Genomic DNA, 20,048 nt, shown 5'->3' with positions numbered 1-20,048 from the left:
TGATCCCACAGTCCTGGGATCGAGCTCCACGTCGGGCTCCCTGCTCTGCGGGAAGCCTGCTTCTCCCTCTCCCACTCCCCCTGCTTGTGTTCCCTCTCTCGCTGTGTCTCTCTGTCAAATAAATAAATAAAATCTTAAAAAAAAAAAAAAAAAAAGACGTCAGCAAGCACTGAAACCCTGTATCATTTATACACGGTCCAAAAATGCAATAGGTATTTTTCTGCCTTCTCCAGTAGGGTTGGTGACAATTTTTAGCCAGAAGGAACATATTATACTCTGGGATACAGGACAGATCCATACAAGACTCTGACACTCCTTCTGTAAATGAGAACTCAAAGCGTTCTGAAATTTTGTTGGCTTGAAGTTGGGAAACCTCTCATTTAGAAGTTGGAATTCTCATGTTCCCCAGAAGTGGAGGCTTAAATTTTCCTTGGGACTGAGTGCTCTTTTCCTTTGATCAAAGTCCTCTGCAAGGACCTTTTAGTTCCACACATGTAAAGCAGGCCCCCTACTCGTTCTCAAGGGAACCTTGTGAAGGGCCCCGAGCTGCCCTCTGTGGGCGCTGGAGGGTGTCCTTCACTGTGTGGCCAGTTGATTTGTGGAATTCTGAGTGAGGTGTGTTGAAATCTCTTACTCTGGTTATAGTTTTTGTCAAAATCTTTGGTTTCAGGGCGCCTGGGTGGCTCAGTCCGTTAAGCGTCTGCCTTCGGCTCAGGTCATGATCTCAGGGTCCTGGGATCAAGCCCCGCGTTGGGCTCCCTGCTCAGCAAGTTGTCTGCTTCTCCCTCTCCCCCTGGCTCCGGCTCTCCCCCCACCGCTCGCTCTTTCTCTGTCAAAGAAATAAATAAATCTTAAAAAAAAAACTTTGGTTTCTAAGAGTTTTTATGTTAGATATTAAGGGTTCATAGCTCTTGTATCTTCTTAATACGCGTACCTTTTATTTCATTTAAACCTTCTGACCTAAACGTTTTCATTTTATGATGCTAATACACTGTTCCCATTTCTGCTTAGCTTTTATTTGCATGATATATTTTTATAATTCCTTTATTTTTTTATTCACATTCTTTAAGTATATTTCTTACAGTTTAGCTTTATCTATAATCTGAAAATTCTTCTAAAAGAGACATTCAGCCCATCCACATTTTCTTTCTTTTTTTTTTTTTTTTAAGATTTTATTTATTTATTTGAGAGAGAGAGAATGAGAGAGAGCACATGAGACGGGGGAGGGTCAGAGGGAGAAGCAGGCTCCCTGCCGAGCAGGGAGCCCGATGTGGGACTCGATCCCGGGACTCCGGGATCATGACCTGAGCCGAAGGCAGTCGCTTAACCAACTGAGCCACCCAGGCGCCCAGCCCATCCACATTTTCTTGTGGCTTTTTAGTATGCATTTACTCTCATTCTTATTATCTTATGTTTTTAGTATACTTTTCTTACTAGTTTTCTTTTTCCTGATTTGCAGTCACCTAACCATGAGTGTCATAAGGCATGTGGGTTGAAAAGGTGGAAAAGGCCTGAGGATCTGAGTAGCATATTCTGATAATCGTGTGAAAACTAAAGCTAAAAGCAGTGCTAATCAAATTTGAGTAGAATACATAGACCCTTTCCCGTCAAAATCAAAGTTTTCCGATGCAGGGCTAGAAGAAGCCAGTTGAATTAATGAGGAATGGGTCAGTGAGGCCCACCGGGTCCAACGTCAGAGCTGGAATCCAAGCAAGGGGCCAGGCAGACAGGTGACTAGCCCTGCGAGCTGTCCAATGCCAGCGCTGTGCCCAGAGTTAGAGGGACTCAGAAGACCAGGGAGAAGGCAGGCCATACAGCAACCTGGGAGGGTTCTGGTGATAAGAAAGGTGAGGACAGAATGGTCAGGTGTGGCCCCGCCTGACGATGTCAGATTTCCGCTCACACAAGCACTGGGTGGGGATGAGCTGCCTCTGCAAGATGGGGGGTGGAGCCCCCAAGGCTCTGGGGTTCCCCAGGACAAAACAGTAGCAACAGCACAGCCAAGCAGAACTACCAAACAGTGGTTTAAAGGAATCACTGGAAACTTCTCACTCACGCTGGGGAAGTTACCTAGCAATTTGCTAAGTAGAACAGATTATTCTTGAAAGGACTCTTAATTACACAGGGAGGATCCATCGTTGTCAAATGAAATCCACTTAGCTGCTTTTATCCGTGTTTGTGGGAAGATGGGCAGGGATCTGTCCCTTCTGCTCTGTTGTTCCCGTCATCCTTGATCTCTTTTTCTTTTTCTTGGGGTAAAATAGATTGTGAAATTTACCATTTTAACCATTTTGAAGTGTACAGCTCCGTGGCCTTTAGCACATTCACTTCCACATTGTCGTGTAGCTGTTACCCGGTCCATCGGTCCATCCACAGAACTGTTTATCTTCCCCCAACGGAATCCCTATACAATTAAGCACTAATTCCAAGCCCCCCCCCCCGCCCCGCCCCTGATAAACTGTGTTCCACTTCCTGTCTCCATGCATTTGCCTCCTAGAGGTACCTCAAGGAAGTGGAGTCATCCAGCCTTCGTTCTTCTGTGTCTGGTTTATGTCTCCTTACGTAATGTCCTCAAGTTCATCCGTGTGTCTCCCATTCTGCTTTTGCAGCCATCCTTCTTCCTCTGGGTGAACTCGCAGCAGGGACGCTGCGGCCACGGCTCTGGAGGGGACCCTTGCCATGGTGTCTTCAAAACCTTGAACAGCTCCGTATGACTGAATTAGACCCGTTTCTTTCTTTTCTTTTTTTTTTTTAAAGATTTTATTTATTTGACAGAGAGAGACTCAGCGAGAGAGGGAACACAAGCGGGGGGAGCGGGAGAGGGAGAAGCAGGCTTCCCGCGGAGCAGGGAGCCCAGTGTGGGACTCGATCCCAGGACCCTGAGATCACGACCTGAGCCGAAGGCAGACGCTTAACGACTGAGCCACCCAGGCGCCCCGAATTAGACCCATTTCTGTCGCCTGTGTGGGAGGTCAGCTTTTTTCTAACGCAAATATTTTAGCTGTTTGGTTTCTCCTCCCTTTTCTCAGAGGCACGGAAGGTAGTCCACACCCCATCCCCCCGTATCGCCACTACCTCCCGGAAACTGGGAGGGTCAGTCAATCCTCCTTGTCACTGAGGAAGAGGAAAGTGTTTCGGTCACCAAGAATTTGGGCTCTAGAGCTCTGTAAGTCAAAAAGGTCTGCGTTGAAGAACTAGAGGCGGAGGGTAACAGATTGGGGGAGGGTTGGCATGGGGGCTGGGCATGGGTTTGGGAGGGCGAGCAGAGATACGCATGCCCCTGAGGCCACTGCTCAGAGACCTGGCTGCAAGGTGCACACGGTAGCCCAGAATCCCAAGCGGAGGGCTCACCTCGGCAACCCTGCAGGCTGAGGGATCCACGTCCTGCCTGTTCCAACCTGCTGAATTCCTTTCTTTTTTTTTAAGATTTTATTTATTCACTTGAGAGAGAGAGAGAAAGTGTGTGTGCACTCACTGAGTGGGGGAGAGGGGCGGTGGGAGAAGCAGGCTCCCCGCTGAGCAGGGAGCCCGCCTTGGGGCTTCGATCCCAGGGCTGCGAGATCATGACCTGAGCCGAAGGCAGACGCTTAACACACTGAGCCACCAGGGCACCCCAACCTGCCGAATTCCTACAAAATTCAGGAGAAAATGAGGGGGGGCTTTTAGAGACAGCATTAGGGTTCCAGTTAAGGGCTCTTGACTTAAGTTAGCTGAGTCTTCTGGTTTTACAGGCTCATTTGAAGGAAACATCTGTATTCAGACATTGCCAATGCACACATTTTTTATATGTATAGAAATGGTAGATGTCCTGCCAGCTTCAGGAAGTAAAAGTGTGATTTTCAAAATAAATTATTATAAGAATGTTTCCTCCTGCTGTGGACTGAGGTGGATTTAAAGTGCCTTTGTCGGGGTGCCTGAGTGGCTCAGTCGAGCGTCTGCATTCGGCTCAGGTCGTGATCCCAGGGTCCTGGGATCGAGCCCCGCATCGGGCTCCCTGCTCTGCAGAAGGCCTGCTTCTCCCTCTCCCACTCCCCCTGCTTGTGTTCCCTCTCTCGCTGTGTCTCTGTCTGTCAAATAAATAAATGAAATCTTCAAAAAATAAATAAATAAAATAAAGTGCCTTTGTCCTTTCTCCTCCCTGTGGATCCTTTGTCCTGCCAGAGGGCCTCCCTAGATCAAATGTGTCAGCAGCTGTTATCTAGCCGGCACCATCCAACACCAAAAGCCATTATCTTGCCATCATTAAGAGAGACAGGCCTTGATGTTTGCCGCTGGTCCCTCTCGATCCCCCAGGACAACATGTAAGTCTATTTAGATAATAATAGTCCCAAGTGAATCTGCACTGAGTATTTTTTTTTCCGTTCTCTTATTCATGAAATGTTCATCTGGGAGAAAGAAATAGTCTAGCCCCAGAAGCTGATCGTTTCAGAGACTGAATTCAGTCTTTTCTGGGAGTGAGAGGTGAAGATAGGGTTGGAGATTGTCTTGCATAAATTAAACTTGGTCATGGAACAAAATTCCTTAGAACAAATTGCTTCATTACTACGTCTTATGTTTTTAGTAAGCACATCCAAAAATACAGAAGTGCTTTTCCCCTTAAAAAAAAAAAAAGAAAAGAATGTTTTTCCGTACTAAAAATGCTCTGTTTGGAGTACTAGAACATCGGGGTGTGGATAAAATCATGTTGCTCTATGAAACTTTGCGGGCACTCTTATGAGTGTGGAGGGAGGTAGTCACCCGCATGTTGTGAGTTGGGAGGAGTATGGGGTAGGAGAACCTCTCTGAGGGCAGCTCGGCACAATGCATGATAATTTATTCTGTGTGTGTGTGTAGCATAATAACGAAAGACTGGAAAAGACTTAAAGAGAACTAAGAACATAGGACACCGTATCCAACTTAAAGAGACTGTCGTATCCATCCGACAGACCCCCTTATAGCTCTCTGAGCAGAGAATGGAGGGTTAATGGTGATGAAAAGTGAGCTCCTTACTGAAGAATTATCATGTAGCAGACATTTTTATAAGGGCTTTTCATATTATTTGTGCAGTTAATCTTGACTACAATCCTATAAGGTATTCCATATCCATTTTAAGGATGCAGAGGAGCACCTGGGCGGCTCAGTCGGTTAAGCGTCTGCCTTTGGCTCAGGTCGTGATCCCAGCAGTCCTGGGGTCGAGCCCCGCTTTGGGTTTCCTGCTCAGCAGGGAGTCTTCTTCTCCCTCTCCTCTTCTGTCTTTCCCCTGCCCACTCGTGCTCGCTCTCTCACTTTCTCTGTCAAATAAATAAAATCTTTTTTGAAAAAGGATACAGAAACTAAGGCACAAAGAAGTTAAGTAATTGCTCACAGTCATCAACTAGTAAGTGATGGGGCTTCTGGTTTCAGAAGCCAATCTCTTGGTCTCTACACTATCAGTGTTTCTCCACATATAGTGAAAGGACCTATCACTATAGATCTCAGTAAGTGGGAAAAAATCAGGACACAGAAGTGTGCAGAACATGCCACCATTGGCATAAAAAGAGGGGAAATGTATGTGCATGTTTGTGTAAGTGCAGCACACTGCTGTCCAATAGAACTTTCTGCGATGGTGAGAATGTTCTAGATCTGCACTGTCCGGTACAGTAGCCACTAGCCAAAAGTGGCCAGTGTGACTGAGAAACTGAATTCTAAACTTTATTCAGTTCTAACTAACTTGGCCATATGTGGCTAGTGGCTATTGTATTGGACAGTGCAAAACAGGATATACATGGAAAGATGCAAAGGAAGCTGGTAAGAGATCATTTAATCTTATTGTTTTCAAACTCTACCTTAGCCAAACCTTCTGCAGAGAACTTTAACTGGAAGAGCAGGTCCCATAGCTGATCATTTAAAAACCACTGATACAACCTAACCGGTTCATTTGAAAGATGAGTAATCTAGAAGCCAGAAAGTCGACTCATTTGCCTAAAGTCGTAGTCAGGTAGCTGCTTTAGTGACAGAGGAAGATCCAGGCTGGCCAAAATTTGGATTTGTTCTTTAGAGTCATGTACATTTTAGTTTGCCAAGGCTCATCCAGTCCGATAACCAGCTCAAGAAAAGAAAATAAACTTTTGTCCCCAATATTCCCAGAACTCCCTGGGAATCCTGTGCATGACTTGTTCATTTTCCACAGCCCAGACCACCTCCTGTCAGGCCTCCTCCACATCCCAGACTCACCTCTTGTCTTGCCCTGCCTGCTCCACTGTATGTAGCGAACCATTCGGGACCAGGGACCAGACTTCCATTATGTGTGTCTGTCCCTCCTCCATGAACATTTGCTGGCTATAATTATAGACTTAAGAGCAATAGTTTGGGCTCTTTTTCCAGTCTAGAGTTGACCCATTAATGCAGATGGTTCATAAGAAAGTCTTTTAACATTTCCTTGGTGACAGGTGCATTTAGAGAAAGCTCTCAGCCAGGAGAAGGATGGGCTTTAGGGGTCTAACAAATTACTGAGCCTGAAAAGTGGGCAATTCTGGGATGAATGGAACTAGCAAGTAACCATTACCTTTTTAAGAAAAAGTAAGCCAAAAAGACGAGTGAAATTAACAATGAGGTATTCACTGAGTGAAATTAACAATGAGGTACTCAACTCAACAGAAGGAAAAGAGGGGAAGAAGATTCCAGAAAAGTGTTTCTCCAAAGATCTGGAATAGGATGATCTGGGCCTGGGGATAGAACATGGCAGAGAATCATTTGGGAACCAAGTTGAGGGGTAGAGAGAAGATCTGCTCACAGAAGTTGTAGAAGAACCCAAGTCCCCGTGCTGAGCCGCTGCCTTTCATCTTCCTCTGACAGTGGAAGGGCCAGGTGTGGACCCAGCTAGATGGCTCAGGAGGTGTCAGGCAGCAGGGCGCTCGCAGTGAAACTAGACCAAGTGTCCCCATGCCAAGGCCGGAGAACTTCAAGAAGGACTCGCCAAGTGTTTGCTTAAGGGAAAAAGCAGGAAGCAAGAAAGATGTAGTTCCAACCACGGCCTTCATGTCAATATCCTTTCGATTCTGTCTCCAGAGAGAGGTTGTACTAGATCTGCCTACATATCTCTGAGGACACAGCAGCCCTTTTGTCATTAGAAAACTCTCCTTGGCAGAGGATATTCCTGTGAGGGGTTGTCCCTTGTAACTTACTCATTTGGCCCTCACCACGTAAAGCAAACCACAGTCCTTCCGAGACTTGCTCCTTTGATCTCCTCTTGTCCAGGTCTCAAACCCTCAATTCCTTCAATAGGGAGGATGAAGAATGGGAAGAAATCATTTAAAAAGTCAATTATCCCTCTAAATGTAATTCTATTCCAAGTAAATTCCTCCCACAGGATTTCTTTGGTCTTGAATGTAAAATAGTTAAAAACGCACCCAGAAGAATAAACAAGTAAGAACCGCCCAAGAAAGTTTCCAGAAAGTCATAATGAAGCTGTGTTTGCCCGACCTGATTGGAAATATACTATGAAGCTGTAGTAGATAAGGCCCTATTTCATAACCCATTTTCACCCATCATAGGTATTCCAGAATGGATCACACAAACAGTGGAAACAGACCTGACCTGGTTCCCATGGCCCATGTTTAAGATTATTAAAGACATTTAGTTGACCAGATTGAGTAGGGTCACATTTTTTTAAATCTTTAAGAGGCAAGCAGAAGTTTTCAGACTTGATTTGGGAGATGATTAGCCATCTAAAATTAAGTCGCGAAGTAAGCGATTAAAGCAGTAAGATGAATAGGATCAGAAGAGGAGAGAAGTTCCAAGGAACCCCAAAGTGACTTACTTGAGGAACAAAATGTTGGTTTCCATTCTCTCCTTTGCAGCAGTTATGAAAGAAGTAAATAAAGTCAGATGTTCTGAGTTCTCTGTAGCTATATAACTACTCCCAAAACTTAGTGGATTACAATACAACAGTGTTCATTTTGTTCACACGTCTGCAGTTTAGGCCTGACCCCTCTCTGTTCCTCCATGTGTGGGGCCTCCGATGGCTAGAGACTGGAACAGTTGGGGGTTGGTCAGTCTCTCTCCAGAAGGCCTCTCTGTACTTGGCTGGCGTGAGTTTCCACATACTTCAGGAGCCTCAGAACTCCCAGAGAGTGTTCCAAGAGCACTCAGTAGAAGTTCGAGGCTTCTTATGACCCACCCTGCAAGTCCCAAATGTCACTTCCTCCACATTCAAGCAAATTATTAAGGCCAGCCCAGATTCAAGAAGAGGAGATTTAGACTCCACCTCTCAGCTGGAAGATTTCAGAGAATCTGTAGCTGCCTTAAATCTGTCACATAAGGAAGAAAAAACTTAAGGTCTCTAGCCTGCCTTTCTAGCAAGTTCTTTTTTTTTTTTTTAATCTTTTTTTTAATTATTATGCTGTGTTAATCACCATACATTACATCATTAGTTTTTGATGTAGTGTTCCGTGATTCATTGTTTGCGTATAACACCCAGTGCTCCGTGCAGAACGTGCCTTCTTTACTACCCATCACCAGGCTAACCCATCCTCCCACCCCCCTCCCCTCTAGAACCCTCAGTTTGTTTTTCAGAGTCCATCGTCTCTCATGGTTCATCTCCCCCTTAATTGCATTTTCCATCCCTCATCTACAGCCAAGTCTTTAATCTTCTTCCTCAACATTTTTGGGAAAAAAAGAAAAAAACCTATTTTTTCAGGATCTCCTCAGCCTAAAAACATATAATTAATAGGGCTCTTACACATTCATTACCTTGGAATTGATATTGGCCTATATTGTCTGTAAGTGATGTCATTAATATTTTTAATAACATATATTATTTTTCCTAATTATAAAAGTAATACATGGTCATTGTAGAAAAATTGGAAAACAAAAAAAGAAGATGAAGAATTAAGTTAAAATGTCATGTCACTTAATTTGGTTTCCTGTTCCTGGCCTGTTGAAATCTTTTTTGGATTTTGACTCTATCCCTTTGTTATTCTCTGTTCCTTCCAGACTATCTCAAAGTCAGTGATAATGGAGACAAGTATAGGACCAGTCCTCTAGATTTACATTTACCTAATAATTACTGAGAAACGTCAGATATCTAGAACAAATGGCATATAGCAGACCCATAAAAACCCAGAACATCAGAGTCTTCCCATGAGCTTCACAGGAATGCCCACAGATTAGAAAACTGAGTTTAGATTGTTTTTTGTTTGTTTTTCAGTATGGAACACGTCACAATTTTGTGTGTCATCCGTGCTCAAGGACCATGCTAATAATCTCTGTCGTTCCAATTTTAGTATATGTCCTGCCAAAGTAAGCACTATAGATGGTTTTGAAAAATGTTTATGAAAAGCAAAAACAAGTTTGCTTAGCTTAATTGATAGACAACTAGGATATTTCCATTTCCCCGTTCTGAACAGTAATGCTGTAGCAAACATTTTTGTGGGTGTGTCTTTGGGCAGATGCATGACTATTTTCTCTAGAATAGATACCTACATGTGAAATTACTTGGTCAAATCACATTTTTATTTTTTAAAAATATGTTTCCAGTTGCCCTCCTAAAAGCCTGCGCCAATTTTTATTCCCATCAGCCAGTATAAGAATGCCCATTTTGGGGTTCCTGGATGGCTCAGTCAGTTAAGCATCTGATTCTTGATTTCAGCTCAGGTCATGATCTTAGGATCGTGGGATCGAGCCCTGCATCAGGCTCCACACTGGGCATGGAACCTGCTTAAGAGTCTCTCTTCCTCTCCCTCTGCCCCTCCCCCCTCTCATTCTCTCTTGTTCTCTCTCTCCCTCTCTAAAAAAAGAAACAAAAACAAACAAAAAAAACCCCCACAGGAATACCCATTTCCCACATCTTCATTAACTCTGTGAATTAAAAATCTTTTTAACTTTTGCCAACTTGATGAGTGAAAATAGTTCACTATTTTTTTTTTCTGGTGAGACTGAACACCTTTTCAAATGTTTCTGACTCTATTTCCTCTTCAGTGCATTACTGATTCATTCCTCTGCCAGTTTTTCCCTGACTTGTTATCTCTTATTCATTATAAGAATGTATTCTGGATATTAGTGGTTTGTTATATATGTATACATATTGTTTTTCATTTTGTTATACGGAAATTTAATTTTATGTAATCCGTTTTCTCCATCCTTTTATCCTTCTTGCATTTTATGCCTTATATGGCTTTCTTTCCCTCAAGAGTATAAAGCTATTTATCTAGATTCTAATAATGTCTAACTTTGGCTTTTAAATTTAGCCATCTGGAGCTTATCTCCAGACACCTAATGTCTGAGAGAAGGGAAACTCAGGAGGAGACACCCGTGGTCGGCAGCCCTCTGCTTGGGAATGGCTTCCATGTCACGGTGTAGCGAGCTGGAGTTGGGAACGGAGCGTGGCAGACCCACGGGGCTGAGGGAGGCAGCCATCAATGGCAGCTGAGACAGAGGCATTCTAGGGCACTGGGGCATCAGAAAGGAAAAAGCTGTGCAGAGAAGGGGTCCAGGCGGTCTGTATGTGAGTCACCCTGTGTCCGCGACCATTAGCTATGCTGTCCATGTGGGGGGCCAGACTACTGGAGGTTTACCAGATAGCCTGAGATGGAAACAGAGATACTAGAATCGGATGGGTGTAGATATCTACCCAACACAGGGAATAAACCCCAAACCTATGCACAGGGAAGGAAGTGTAGGCTGCGTCCATTGAGATTTCACATGGACCCACTTACGTGTGCATATGCTTTATATTGTTTTTCAGCAAATCTTCAGAATAAGCTTGGTCCTCCCAGGGCACTTCCTGCACATGCTGAACCTTAGTGAGAAATGAACTTCTTTTGTCCTCTATGATCTATACATTATTACCCCCCTTCCCCTCCACACACACACACAAAAACTGGGTCTGATTCTACAGCTGTGACAATAAAAACGTCTCAAAAAAGAGTCTCAGAGAAGTCCCAGGAATGAGGTATATTTAGGTCTCAGTGTGTCTAGACATCTAGTGCCTGCAGCAGTGAAGACTGTATTTTCTTTTTTAGTATTTAACTGACTTATAGTTGGCATACAATATTAGTTTCAGATGTATGACAGTGATTCAACATTTAGATTGTATGTATTACTAAATGCTCACCATCTAAGTGTGTCACCATCTATCACCGTACAAAAGTATTATAATATTATTGACTGTATTCCCTGTGCTATACTTTTCATCCCCGTGACGTATTTATTTTATAACTGGAAGTTTGTACCTCTTTTTTTTAAGGATTTTCTTTATTTTTTTTGAAAGCGAGAGGGCGAGCGAGCACGAGTAAGGGTGAGGAGCAAGAGGGAGAGGGAGAAGCAGACTCCCCGCTGAGCAGGGAGCCCGACTCGGGGCTCGATCCCAGGACCCTGAGATCATGGCCTGAGCTGAAGGCAGATGCCCAACCGACTGAGCAACCCAAGCGCCCCAGAAGTTTGTACCTTTTAATCCTCTTTACCTATTTGCCCATCTCCCCAGCCCTTCCCCAGTGGCCAGCCACCAGTTTATTCTCTATATTTATTAGTCTGTTTCTGGTTTCTTGTTTGTTTGTTTGTTCATACGTTTTGCTTTTTATATTCCACGTGGTACGTGTCTTTCTCTGACTTGCTTCACTTAGCATAACACCCTCTAGGTTCTTACATGTCACAAACAGCAAGATTTCATTCTTTTTTATGGCTGAGTAATATTCGTGTGCATGTGCACACGTGTGTGTGTGTGCGTGTGTGTGTATCACATCTCCTTTACCCATTCATCTATCATTGGACACGTAGGTCGCTTCCATATCTTGGTTATTGTAAATAATGCTGCAATAAGCATGGGAATGCATACATATTTTCAGATTGGTGTTTTTATTTTCTTTGGCAAATACCCAGAAGTGGAATTACTGGATCATATGGTATTTCTATTCTAAATTTTTTGAGGGACCTCCCTACTGTTTTTTATAGTGGCCGCATTCTCCATTTACATTCCCACCAACAGTGCATGAGTGTTCCCTTTTCTGCACATCCTCGCCAATGCTTACTATTTCTTGTCTCTTTTATACTAGCCATTCTGACTGGTGTGAGGTGATATCTCTTTTTTGATATGCGTTTCCCTGATGATGAGTGATGTTGAGCGTCTTTTCCTGTGTCTGCCATCCATTTGTATGTTTTCATGCCTTTTTGAGAAAAATGCCTGTTCATGTCCTCTGCCCATTTTTTAAAAATTTTTTAAATTATTTATTTAGTTATTTGAGAGAGAGAGCGAGAGAGAAAGCACAAACGGGGGTGGGGGAGGGGAAGAGGGAGAAGGAGAAGCAAGCTCCCCACTGAGCCCAACAATTCGGGACTTGATCCCAGGCCGAAGTCAGACGCTTAACTGACTGAGCCCCCAAGGCACCCTCTCTGCCCACTTTTTTAATTGAATTGCTTGTTTTTGTTTTGTTTTGTTGTTATTGAGTTATATGAGTTCTTTATATACTTTGGATATTCACCCCTTATCATATATGTCATTTGCAAATACCTTCTCCCATTCAGCAGGTTGCCTTCTCGTTTTATTGATTTCCTTCTCTGTGCAAAACCTTTTTAGCTTGACGTAGTCCCAGTAGTTTATTTTTACTTTTGTTGCCCTTGCCAAAGGAGACAGATCCCAAAAAAAAAATATTGCCAAGACTGATGTTGAAGAATTTACTGCCTTGTTTCTTTTAGGAGTTATATGGTTTCAAGTCTCACGTTTAGGTCTTTAATCCATTTTGAGTTTATTGTTGTGTGTGGTGTAAGCAAGTGGTCCAGTTTCATTCTTTTGCATGTAGCTGCCCAGTTTTCCCAGCACCGTTTATTGAAGAGACTGTCTTCCTCATTGTATGTTCTCACCTCCTTTGTTGTAAATTAATCGACCATCTAAGCATGGGTTTATTTCTGGGCTCTTTATTCTGTTCCATTGATCTATATGTCTGTTTTTGTGGCAGTACCATACTGTTTTGACTACTACAGGTCTGTAGAATATCTTGAAACCTGGGATTGTGATGCCTCCATGCTTGTTCCTCCTTCTCAAGATTACTTTGGCTGTTCAGGGTCTCTTGTGGTTCCATACAAATTTTATGATCGTTTGTTCTAGTTCTGTGAAAAATACTATTAGTATATTAATAGGGACTGCATTGAATCTGTAGATTTTTTGGGGGGGTGCGGAGTATGAACATTTTAACAATATTAATTCTTCCACTCTGTGAGCATGGTTTTCATTTCCATTTATCTGTGTCATCTTCGGTTACTTTCATCAGTGTCATAGTTTTTAGGATATAGGTTTTTCCGTTCCTTGGTTAAATTTATTCCTAGTTATTTTATTCTTTTTGATGCAAGTATAAATGGGATTGTTAATTTCACTTTTTGCTAGTTCATTATTAGTGTATAGAAATGCAACAGATTTCTGTATATTAATTTTGTATCCTGTGACTTTACAGAATTCATTTATCAGTTCTAATAGTTTTTCTTTTTTTTTTTTATGAAGTCTTTCAGGTTTTCTATCTCTAGTATCATGTCATCTGCAAAGAGTGAGTTTTACTTCTTCCTTACCAATCTGGATGCCTTTTATGTCTTTCTCTTGTCTGATTGCTGTGGCTAGGACTTCTAGCACCCTGTTGAATGAAAATGGTGAGAGTGAACATCCTTGTTCTGTTCCTGATCTTAGAGGAAAAGCTTTTCAGCTTCTTACCATTTAGTTAGCTGTGCATTTGTCGTATATGGCCTTTATTTTGTTGAGGTGTGTTCCCTCTAAGCCCACTTTGTTGAGAGTTTTTATCGCGAATGAATGTTGATTTTTCTGCATCTGTTGAGATGATCATATGATTTTTACCCTTCATTTCGTTAAGGTGGTACATCATGTTGATTGATTTGCAGATATTGAACCTTCTACTAATAAATCCCACTTGATTGTGGTGAATGGTCTTTTAAGGTATTTAAGGCTAAATATGGTGTAGTAATATGTTTTTTTTACTTTTATTTTTGAAGTATAGTTGACATACAATTAGTTTCAGGTATAGCACCTAGTGTTTCAACAATTCTGTACCTTACGCAGTACTCACCACACTAGGTGTAGTTACCATCTGTCACCGTACAATGTTATTACAATATTATTGACTGGATTCCCTACGCTGTACTTTCTGGCACTTACTTATTTTATAATTGGAAGTTTGTACCTCCTAATCCCCGTCACCTATTTTGCCCATCCCCCCCACACTCTCTCCTCTGGCAACTATGACCTCATTCTCTGTATTTAGGAGTCTCTTTCTATTTTTTTGTTGTTGTTTGTTTTGCTTTTTATTTTATTTTTTTAAGATTTTTATTCATTCATTCATTCATTCATTTATCTATTTATTTATTTTAGAGAGAGAGAGAGTAGGGGAGGGGCAGAGGGAGAGGCAGAGAGAGAATCTCAGACAGACTCCATGCTGAGTGTGGAGCCTGACACAGGGCTTGATCTCATGACCCTGAGATCACGACCTGAGCCAAAACCAAGAGTCTGACGCTTAACCCACTCAGCCACCCAGGTGCCCTGTTTTGCTTTTTAGATTCCACATACACGTGAAATCATATGGTATTTTTCTTTTTCTGGGTTTGCTCATATTTTGTTGAGGATTTTTGCATCTATGTTTATCAGGGATATTGACTTATAATTTTCTTTTCTGTAGTGTCTTTGTCTGGTTTTAGTATCAGGGTAATACTGGCCTCATGAAATGCATTTGGAAGCATTCCTTCCTCTTCAAATTTCTGGAATGGTTTGGGAAGAATAGGTATTAACTCTTAAGTGTTTCATAGAGGGGCGACTGGGTGGTGCAGTAGGTTAAGCATCCAACTCTTGGTTTCGGCTCAGGTAGGGATCTCATGGTGGTGAGATCAAGCCCCACATTGGCTCCATGCTCAGCCATAGTCTGCTTGAGATTCTCTCTCTCTCCCACTGCCCCATCCCCAATTCGTGGGCATTGACGGTCTCTCTCTCTCTCTCTCTCTCAAATAAATAAATAAATCTTTAAAAAAAAATAAAAATAAACGGTTCATAGAACTTACCTGTGAACTGGGGCACCTGGGTGGCTCAGTCGTTAAGCGTCTGCCTTCGGCTCAGGTCATGATCCCAGAGTCCTGGGATCGAGCCCCGCATCGGGCTCCCTGCTCCGCGGGAAGCCTGCTTCTCCCTCTCCCACTCCCCCTGCTTGTATTCCCTCTCTCGCTGTGTCTCTCTCTGTCAAAGAACTTACCTGTGAAGCCATCCTGTCCTGGACTTCTGTTTGTTGGTAGTTGTTTTTTTTTTTTTTTTTTAATTACTGATTCAGTTTCATTACTCATAATTAGTCTGTTCAGACTTTCTATTTCTTTCTGACTCAGTTTTGGAAGATTGTATGTTTCTAGGAATTTATCTGTTTCTCCTTTGTTGGCATATAATTTTTCATAGTAGTTTTTTTTAATTCTTTGTTTTTGTGGGGTTGATTGTAATTTCTCTTTCATTTCTGATTTTATTCCCTTTTTTCTTGATGCATCTCGTTAAAGATTTACCAATTTTGTTTTATCTTTTCAAAGAACTAGCTCTTAGTTCATTGATCTTTTCTATTTTTCTATGTCTCCATTTTATTTATTTCCTCTCTAATCTTTATTATTTCTTTCCTTCTACCAACTTTGGGCTTTGTTTGTTCTCCTTTTTCTAGTTTCTAATTCGACGTAAGGTTAGATTGTTCATGTGAAATTTTTCTTGTTTCTTGAAGTAGACCCATATTGCTATACACTGCCCTGTTACAACTGCTTTTGCCACATCCCCAAAATTTTGAACCATTTTGTTTCCATTTTCACTTGTTTCCAGGTATTTTTTTTTTTTTTTTAATTTTATCTTTGAGTTCCTCATTAAGTCTCAGTTTCCTGTAGCCCTTGGGCTCTCCCAGATTTAAGTCCCACTGATGTTTAAAGCCAGACCTTATGGGAGTTCATCTTACCAGGGTGGTGGGGGGCTACCTGATGTGGCCCTTGATCCCCTCACTCCTCAGAGAGGATCTCCATGCCTGTGACATGCCCCCCACTTGTAGGTCCCTGCACTGGAGGGTTGGTTCCCGACCATGTCTCTGCCCCTCCTGCCCTTCTCCATGTGGCTTTTCTTTCCATCTTTAGCTGGGGAAGAGCTGTTCTGTTGGTTTTTGGGTCATTTTCAGAGGGAGGTGCTCTGGGTGTAGTCTGCAGCCTTGGTGTGTCCACTGAGGATTCTACTCTACCGTCTTCCTAGACCAACAGACTACATTTTCTTATCGGTCTCCTGACTTCTTCCCGGAAGCTTTGGGGTTTTTCTCTTTTTAACATTTTTTTAGACTTTTGAGTTTAGTGCACACAGAGTCAACCCATTCACACAAATCTAATGGAGGAAGCTAGAGAGCCTCAGAAAAGATGAAGTGGTGGGATTGAGGTCAGACAACTATAGAATCCAGCTGCAGCCTCCGCGGAATTGAGCACGGGACCCATTTCAGCGTGCACTCTGCAGCTTCTCTCTCCAGCCCTTGATGTTTTCACCAAGCCCTGGTGTTTCCAGGCAACAAAAGGCAAATGGAATGAACCTTCTAGAAGCAAGTGCTGTAGATTGCTGGGTTTTGCTTTGCTTTTGTCCCCCCATGTTATTTACGAGTGCTACCTCCACATTCACCCCTGTAGAGCTTTATTTGTCTACAGTCTCAGCCACTCAAGGGAATATTCTTGGATAGTCACTGAAGTTAGCTTAGCTTCTCATGTAAATACTCTTCAGCGTATTCACTTTTCTCAAATGACTTTTGCTGCACTGAAGACAAAATTCCGTATCTTACAAAATTTTCTTCTATAGAAACTTAACCTGTTTTGGAGGTGCTTGGAATGTTACCATATATATATATATATCTGTATATATCTATATCTATATCTGATACCATGTACCATATATGTGTATATGTGAGACTTCCTTTCCCCAGATTTCTTTTCCACTCAGAAATATCTCTAACGTATTTATATCCCAGAGAAAGTTAAAGATAATTTGCAACGAGTAATTACCATTTCCCTTGGGGAAATAATCAGCAAGAAGTTTCTTTTTTGCTCTTTTCCCCCTCGGTAACTCTTATAGGACATAAAATCCAAAAAGTTCGCTCTCTTTTTTAACAGCCACAGTGCAGTCCCTTAAGAGGATCAGTCCCATCTTTCTTTTCTGTTTTCCTTCTTCCCACCCTCCCTCCCTTTCTTACTGAGATAGAACATGCAAGTGTACCATTCCATGAAATTTCACAATACGAAGGTACCCATGCAGTTAACATCCAGGTCTAGAAAGACAGCATTGCTAACACCCCCAGAATCCTGTCTGCTCCTGGCCCATTACTAACTTCCAGTTAAAGATAACAATTATCCTACTCGATTTTATTCAGGAGTAAATAACAAGGAAAATAACTGACGATATGCCTTGTAGAATGCCTTGTTGATCATTTTCTGTTTTTCCTCTTATTCTTTTGATGAACCCCCTAAGAATTCAGCTGAATGATAATTGGGAGAAGGAAGATATTAACTAACACCCCTTGGGGGTGTTTGTATTATTAGCCTCTGTTTTTGTCCTAAGTTAGAGGTTCATCTGTGAGCATTGAGGACTATAACCCACAAGCTCAGCAAGAGCCACCTCCCCCCATCCAAGGCCAAGCCAATCCTGATCATCCCTAACCAAAAATAAAAGTTTTCACCCACATTTTAGGGGTAGGACCTGGAATTAGTCCTCGCTTGGTTCCTGGGGTTCCTAGGATTGGCCAGCTAGCCATGCCCAAGAAACTGTTGTCTTTCTGCCTGTTACCCAGTGCATTGGTCCAGTCCACATGAGCCCCTTTCTGCCGTGGCTACCTCGTCCTCCCTCGCAGGTGGCCACAACTGTACTGTGTCTTAGCCCATTTCGCTGGGACCCACACACCCTGCCTCAAAGTGTGGCACCCCACATCAGCTAACTCCTCATGCACTAAGTTATATCATACAGCTCACAAAAAGATACCTCAATGAGCAGAAATGAACTGCCTTTGTATTAACCATCGCTACAAAGCTACCACTGAGATGTGTATAGTCCTTTGCATCCTCTTACTTGAGGTATCATAAACGTATGCATGTTTTCAGTTGTTCAACCAGCTGTGTTGACTTGGGGGTTGTTGATACTCTTGTCGTTCCAATGGAATTAGGATTTCAAATGACATTCAGGGAACTTGAATTGAGCTGTTCCACTTTATCCTAAGAAGGGTAAAGTTTTTACTTGATAGCCACATGTTCTTGGAATGAGTATAATGCTGCAGATCACAGCTGGTTGTCATCCATCTCTTCCAGTGTCAGAAGAACTCCAAGTCTTAAACATGGTGGCTGTGGGTTACATGAAAGAAGCATTTCCTGACCTGGATGTTGGATTTGATAACCTGCCTAGATTTGGAATTTCCATAATTCCCCCCCCCCCTTTTTTTTTTTAAGATAGGGCACTGCTCCTATTTCTTGTGTAGTGTTGGTGTGGTCTTGCTGCTGAAGTGCCAGGGTCTGCTTTACAGTGTGCTTCACGTTTTCTGGAAAGGCCCGCGAGCTGCCGTCTGTCTAGAAGCTTCCGGGCTGTCTGAACTCTCCTGACGTTGTGAGTCGTTTAGACTGATTTTTTTCAACCAGATTTTATAGTCTCAACCTGTTGCTCATTTATACTTATAGAACAGAAGCTGCTCCTGTGGGGACGCCTGGGTGGCTCGGTCAGTTAAGCATCTGCCTTCAGCTCAGGTCATGATTTCAGTGTCCTGGGATCGAGCCCCACGTCAGGATCTCTGCTCAGCGGCAAACCTGCTTCTCCCTCTTCCTCTCCCTCTGTGCTCTCTCGCTCTCAGTCTCAAATAAATAAATAAAATCTTTAACTCCAAAACTGCTCCTAGGTGACACTCAGTTAGCTGAAATACTGGGCACTTTCTTGGTTTTGTGAGACTCGTCACCCCTTTGGGTCTGTCTGGCCTCTCAGAATGCTTCTGAAGATCGTGCAGATGAAGGAAAATGGCATTTTGTATCATTAAAAAAAAAAAGGTACAGGAGATAAGTGGGTAAAATGTTCTCACGTTTTAGGAAATGAAAGATTTCTCAAAACTTAAAAACTTTAGGCATGAAGTAAATTTGTGAAGGAAGGCAGAGGAGGAGGAAGAAAGAAAAGAAAGAAAAAAAAAAAGGAAGGAAGGACAGCAAACATGATGTGCTTTGCTGTCGGGCAGAACTGCAATTTGCCCCTAACTCTGGCCCCAGTGATATTTCTTCCTGCTTTGGCTTCCTCATCTGTGAAATGGGTATAGCGCTACTTACGATGTATTGTCATTCTGAGAATTAAATAAGCAACTGCCCACCACCAGGCACATTGTAGACACTCAGTGAATTTTACCACCCTCACTGCCCCCATTTTTGGAGCTTGATATGTCCCGGCACTCATATTTCAGGGACTTACATCCTGGTCATTCATTGAATGTTTGGCTTTCTGTTTAAAATGTGGCCTTTCTGACGGAAACACCACTGCTTCTGGCCTCAGTTTCCTTTGACGATGAAATGAGCTGTACATCGACGTTGCCTTTCGGAGCAAACACTGCCAGGTGTGGTGTGTGCTTGTCCCGTTTTCACAGATGCCCTAGTGCTGAGCATGAACAATAACCATCAGCAAGCAGTCCCTGGAAAGAAAGTCCGGCTTTCCTTCTGCCAGGTCACAGGTACCGTGAGAGATGGGTTGGGAGACAGGGTCTCAGACGACCTCTACATGCCAAAGAAAGGGGACTCCGTGTCGACAAGCACTGGTTTTCCGAAGGCTGGCCCAGCCCCGCTCCTTGCGCCCACTTCCCAGGGCCCGATGAGCCGATGAGCATCTGGTTCTAGTGCCTGAGACTTCAAGTGAACCGGACAGGGCATGGCCCCCGCCTGTGTCTTTCCTCTTCTTTTTTAACATGCAGACCTCTTGAGAAAATATAAAATTACAGTGTTTCCCATTTCTGAAGCAGCATCCAGGCCCCATCAGGTAGCTCCAGAGTCTCCAGGGAGACTTTTTGAAGCCAAGAATGCAAATGATCAGCTTACCAGGAGGCCCAGCTCGT

General features: G+C 43.0%; 1 protein-coding gene and 1 non-coding gene across 3 annotated transcripts in view; one reads left to right on the top strand and one right to left on the bottom strand.

Moving 5' to 3' along the window:
- SPECC1 (sperm antigen with calponin homology and coiled-coil domains 1) overlaps positions 1–20,048 on the top strand; it is a 189,112-nt gene that overhangs the window by 151,804 nt on the left and 17,260 nt on the right. The window lies entirely within an intron of this gene.
- On the bottom strand, positions 9,162–9,266 carry LOC123326758. Its single transcript, XR_006541305.1, has one exon. It is a non-coding gene; the product is annotated as a U6 spliceosomal RNA (small nuclear RNA).

Source organism: Neomonachus schauinslandi, chromosome 15 (genome assembly GCF_002201575.2).
Source record: "Neomonachus schauinslandi chromosome 15, ASM220157v2, whole genome shotgun sequence".
Lineage (NCBI taxonomy): Eukaryota > Metazoa > Chordata > Mammalia > Carnivora > Phocidae > Neomonachus > Neomonachus schauinslandi.
This window is presented reverse-complemented; position numbering and strand designations above follow the sequence as displayed.